Source organism: Terrapene carolina, unplaced genomic scaffold, assembly GCF_002925995.2.
Source record: "Terrapene carolina triunguis isolate 2854851 unplaced genomic scaffold, T_m_triunguis-2.0 Scaffold62, whole genome shotgun sequence".
Lineage (NCBI taxonomy): Eukaryota > Metazoa > Chordata > Testudines > Emydidae > Terrapene > Terrapene triunguis.
In genome coordinates this window covers 12,062,310-12,068,605 of record NW_020664413.1, presented here as the reverse complement: position 1 = coordinate 12,068,605, position 6,296 = coordinate 12,062,310, and positions in this window count along the sequence as shown.

Genomic DNA, 6,296 nt, shown 5'->3' with positions numbered 1-6,296 from the left:
ACTGCATGCCGGCACGCCATCACTGTAGCTTCAGGGTTAGTTCAGCACCTATCTCCAAAAAGGTTACTTTCCTCACCCTGAAAATCTCTTGCCCCTGCAGGTTATCTCAGGTCTGCAGAATGATTCTTTCCAACCAGTCCACACTGGTTTCCCAAGCCCAGAAACAGCATTGAATGGTGTTAAGTTGCACCACAAATCTGTCCTGTACTATCAGTTGATGGGAGTCCTCCTCTTCCATGTCCTTCTCTCGCTTCTTCCTGCTGCTGCTGCTGCTGCCACGTCATCTGTGCAGTGCTGTGACAGGCAAAGTCTAAAGCCAAATTTATCTGGCTTTGAGTGCTGAAATACAGCCCAAGCTACCTCTATGAATACACAGTTGCAAGAATACCAGCACAGATCATTGTTGGGTCCATGCTGGCCACAGCAATTAAAAAATGGATTAGTCCACCAGAAAGGAAGTACGAGGTGGAGGCAGAGGACACATGGGATTTTTTAAAAATTTGATATCTCCTGGCTTCCATTATGCATCCCACAATGAACAGCGAGAAAAATCCTAGAATGCAAACTGCTGAGCAATGAAGTAAAGGACCGAGGGATACCCTCCGAGAATGTCATACCCTGAGTATGCAGCAAGCTGTCTCTGTGTGTACACAACGATGTGCACTGAAAGAGCATTGAAAACCATGCCATGTGCACACTATGAGTGCAGCTTATGTTGTGTGTAACTGACACACATCAAAAAGCTAGGGATTAAGCCCCCTGTGTAGGCAAGCCCTGAATGGATGTAATTTACACTTTCTTCCTGCCCCCAGCACTTCATCAGATAAATTACATCAGAATAGAATCTAATTTGAATCAGCCCTTCCAGGTTCAGCTGTGCATCTACGAAGAAGCAGAGCACATGGAGATGAAATTTAGGAGTTCCTACATAGGTAAGGACCATGCAGTAAGAGAGTGTAGAAAAGGTGTTAAGGAAGAAATGTCTTTATGCAGAAATTAATACATAAATATTTGTGCCTGGAGTGGACAAACAAAGGCAGCAAAAGAAGTGTCAGCTATGAATCTATTAAAATTACTTAGGCACTGAGAAATCATTACCAGGTACAAACACTAGATAGATAGATGCTGTTGGTGCATGGACCTTCCTGGTTTACAAACCCTCTTGCTTTTCAAAATTATGATTATACTTATTAATATTTCTGCAGAGAACAGAGTTGAAAAAGAAGGCAACGGAGGTTCAGAAGTTAGACATTGTTAATCAGCATTCAGTAGCTTCACGAGCTGTTTTTGTGTCTCTCTCTCTCTTCTTGTTGCTAGTAGGATGTTCCTACACAAACCCTCCAGGGCCAGAATGTTCCTTCTTGCTTCATATTTGGTATTTTGCTCTTCTCAAAAAGCTAAAGGAGCTGTTGACTCATTCACTGCAGTAATGCAAGCCATGTAAGATCCTAGCTATAGATAAGACCCTTGACTAATGGAGGAACAGATATTTCTGATTACAGGGGGATACTAGAACGAGGGGGATTCCTCCAATAGTTTCTCAGGGAGTTGCTATTGTCTCTCCAGCTATACTAATTTCCAATCCAGCCTGTGATATTATATCTATGAAGGGCAGCGGCATCCTGATTACCGCAGAGTATGCAGGAGGGGAAGCTATGCTCTCAAGCAGACCCAATGTGAAGGTGAGTCAGAGGGCAATTGGCAGTCATATGTTCTCAAGCCTAGGTTACTGAGTTTGCAGGGAGTGTAGGATGGAGTTTGGACTTTGGATACGGCAATAATAAATGTTAACTCGAGCCTGTGATAAGACAGCCCTTTACTTATCATTCTCATATTATTACTCCTTACCCAAAAGCATTATTTGCATGCTATCAAATGCAATAAGAGATTGTGCAAAAGTTGACCATTTTATTATTCAGTGAGTGTATTATTCTTGATTTGAAGTATTTGGAGATTTTATCACTGCCAGGGCCAGAGTATGTAAAACAGATTACATGTATTACATTTCACATTACCCTTTTCCTAAAGCTCTTTCTCACCGACTTTGCAGATGCGCCTTATTTTGAATGGCTTGACTGGTCGTTCTCCTTACTGCAATGAGGGCATATTGGTGATGAAAACCTTCCTTCCTCTAGTTATTTTGGTGGTGGTCTTTTGGTGCTAAAAATGTTAGTGTGAATAGCACCCATATATGAAAGAAAAAAAGAAGTTTACTGTGATGGAATACACTCCGTATTCACACCCTACATACTACTGTAATAATCTTTGAACAAAGTATGCCTACTGAGGTATCATTTGAAAACTCATAATTGGCTGGACAGTATTGTCCTGATAAAATATGTTTGGCAACCTTGTATGTGAAGTTATAAGATTCCCTTGTATAATGTTATTAACCCGTGTTCCAAAGCCCATAGCCCTGCCCAAGCAGATGTCGCAAACAGGTCTGTTCTAAATAAAGGAATGTATGCTTGCCTTAATTTGAATTTAAGCAGTAAACAGAATCATCAAGCAGGAAGGGAAAACAAAGGAAGCTCAAACAGGTGGAAAAAACCAGCAGGGAATATCCTTCCACATAAACTTTTTGTCTCCTGGTTCTCACCTGGAAATGTTTTCCAAGAGGGGGACTGAAACTATAAAAAAAGAGGCACAAACACCCCAAAGCACCCCACCTTCCTCCCTGTCTGTCTCTGGCATCGCACCTTAGAAGACAAAGGAAAACAGCCATTGGACTCTGGGTGTAGGGCGCGGGGGGGGGGGGGTGGCATTCCTGACCTAAAGAGTTTAGTCAGTAATCTGCTGGAGCATGAAAGCCTGCTGGAACAAGAGAGTTTCTTAAGTAGATACTAGAAAGTGTTTTATCTTTATTTTTCTTGTAACCATTTTTGATTTTTATGCCTCATTACTTGTACTCACTTAAAATCTATTTCTTTCTTTAAAATCTATATATAAAGGCTTGGAAAGATTAGATTTTTATCGGTAAAATGTTGATTAATGTAAATTTCACCATTCACACACAAATCAACAAAAAATATTTCCACCAATAATAATTGAAATTTACAGATAGGCAACATAAGAAAAATGCTGCTTCAGAACTTAATAGAGTTTGATTTAAGGCTAAAATTTTGACATATGATGTTGACAGTTTGTGTTGTAACAATTATAAAGCTTTAATTTTTTGAATCTCAGTGTGTACTGTCATTAAACAATTATTGTCTGACCCCCGATAATTTCTCGCAGCTGTGAAAATGTAAATTGATTAAAATTGAAAAAATGCTTAAAAGTAAACATCAGTATTATCTGTCAAAATTATTTTTAAAAAATCAAATTCTGCCAAGCCTAGAGAGAGAGAGGGATACAGGTATGTATCTACACTGCTTAACCTAGAATTGCAAGGTTCTATCGTCCATTAACTAGTCTCTGAGCCACAAGAATGCAGGTTGGCCTGCCCAAGGCAGCACCTGCTCAACAGGGTCCCGGTCCATAACTGGAGCTCCTAGGTGCTACGATAATACAAACAAATAATAATTTTAAGATATCGGTGTCCCTTTAAAGGTACTAAGCAATCCCCATTATAACACACACAGTTTTCACACACATAGCTTTCCAAAATAATAACCTCATGGCTAAGATCTTCCATGGCTGATCTTTGCCTAAAAGTGTTTTTGTTGTTTTACTTTGAAAAGGTTGAGTAAAATTATTGGCTGACTTTAGTTATGATAGAATGAAAAGAAATACATTTTTCCATTGATTATAAAGTCCACAGTTATCCTAGATAGGATTTTAAAAAATGATTACAGAAGGAAATAACATATACACACACACACACACACACACACACACACACACACGCAGAGAGAGAGAGAGGTGTTTCAAGACAAATAATAGCAGCAGCAAAGGGAGTAATTATTATTAATTATTATAGTATCATCCAAATATTCACCTCTTCCTCCTCTCAACCACTTTAGTGAAGGGTGAATTTCAACCCATAATTGGAACTAGCTCAATTCTAACTAAGTATAGGCAATTTCTACTTTCCCATATTTTTCTCTTTCAGAGCAACAAAGAAATTAAAGGTAAACAACTACGTTAAAGCAACTTTAAGATTGCAGTTAAATTGCAAAAGATCAAGAAATACAAAAGTTAATGTTTCAATAACAATGTAAACTTGGCTAGATTGCATAGGTGTTGTATTATATTGGGCCTATTTTTCTGGCGGAATTTACTATACTACCATAAAATATACATGATTTACGTATGTCATGTTTACAATTAATTCTGGGGTATGAATCTACTTGTATTTAGTTTGATGTTCGTTAATTAATTTTTACATAAGCAGATAATTAACAATTTTAAAAAAATCAGATTTCATAATAAAATGTTTACCCAGCTGGTTGTCCATCAAAAATCTTGTTTCTTCCTGAACCAACTTGGCCAATATCGTACACCAGCTAAAGACCCCTAATCGCAATCAAAGTAGTGTTGTTTTCTCAAATCAGCCAACTAGAGACTAAGACCCAGATCCCTGAAGATATTTAGGTGCCCATCTGTTTCTTTAGGCACCTAAGTACACCATTTAGGAGCCACTGATGTTTCCAAAGCCATCATTCAGCTGTCGCCGAATGCCATAGCCACCTAAATCCTCTGGGTGCCTAAATTTTCATTCATCAGCATTTTCAAAGCAGCCAAAGCACTACTGCCACATCTGGCTAACAAGCAACTCAAAGCCCTAGCTCAAGGCAAAGCCCTGGAGGCCCTGAAGCAGGATTTTTAAACTCAGCAGGGCCTGTCTCACCAACGGGGCCTGAGCCTGTAGACGTGCTCTGAGCAGACTTGAGACATGTCACACTCAACAGCAGGAGGACCCCATGCAGGCTGCCAGGGGAGCAGCAAAGCTTCCATACATGCAGCTGGGCAGAGGGAAACATGGGCCGAGTGTAAGAGGTATCAAGTGAGAGCAGAAGACAGTGACAGTCAGTTTTGGCTGCTAAGGTATGGATGCCCTAAGCAACTGACCAGGCTTAGGTGCCTAACTCCAGGAGAGTGTTCATGGCTGAGTATCCTGAGTGGAGGGAAGTGCCTATCTCTGCCTAATCAGCCAGATCAGCTGCTTGGGTCTACCCAGCATTTCACTGCTCATTAGTTCAGGCAGTTTCCCGCTTAGCTTGCTGGTGTGATGGGTCTGCAAAGCGAAGAAGTACAATTCACATTAACCCTCTCCCCACTGCATTTCCCTTTCCCTGAGCCAGATGAGGGGAAAGGTCTTGACCCAGGAAGTGGCAGGGCTCTGTTTTGGGAGCAGTGACCGCATGGAAGCCAGGAGCTACAGGGATGCTGAAGCCGCGGCTTCATGGCAAGGTGGAGAGCTGGAGAGAAGCTGGAGGCAGGCGAGCTGCATGGAGAATAGTCCGTGAGTGCTGGACATTAGAGTTGCGTGCAGGTCTGTGTGGGACTTATGGGAAAGAAGCAGCAGCAGCCGGATAGGGAGCCAATGCAGAGGGGCCCCAATGAAAGACAATAACTGAGACTGGCTTGGCAACCCGCAAGCTCCTATTTGCTTTGAATAGACTCTGGACCAGAGAGGGCACCCCAGGCACTAGGCCTGAAGACAGGGCCGGCTCTAGGTTTTTTGCTGCCCCAAGCAAAAAATTTTTTGGCTGCCCCCCACCCTAGCCTTGGGCTCCCCGACACAGACCCCTGCCTCCCCAGCCCTGGGCTCCCCCCCTCCACCAGTGCTGACTCCGCCCGCTCCCCCCTCGCTTCCAGCCGGTCCAGCGCTGGCAGAGTTGGGGTAAGCAGCGGGGGTCCCGGGCCGTGCCTCAGCCCAGGGTCCCTCCAGCCAGGGCTCCTGCCTCCAGGACCGGCCGGGACCCAGGAGGGCAGAGCTGGGGGACTGCCCCAGCAGGGGACTGAGGAGCTGGCGCAGGGTAGCCCCAGAAGGAGTGGAGCCCTGGAGAGCGGGACGCAGGCCCCGCACGGCAGCGCCCCGGGCACCGGTCCCCACTATAGCCCCGCTGCTGCTGCTGTTCCTGGTCGCCCTGCTGCAGTCCCTGGGTGGCTCGGGCCGCTTCGCCCAGCCCTGGCTGCGGCACTGGGGGGCGGCCGCCCTGCGGCACCTGCAGGCAGCTCCATGCGCCCCGCGTGGCGGTCCCCAGCCCGAGTGTCCCACGCTTGGAGCCCGCTCAACCCAGTCACAAGGTGCGGGTGCTGCTCCCCGACATGAACCACAGTGGTCCCAGAGCCCCTCCCCCCCCCCGCGCTACTGTTGGCAGGGCTGGCTCTAGGCTTTTGCCACCCTA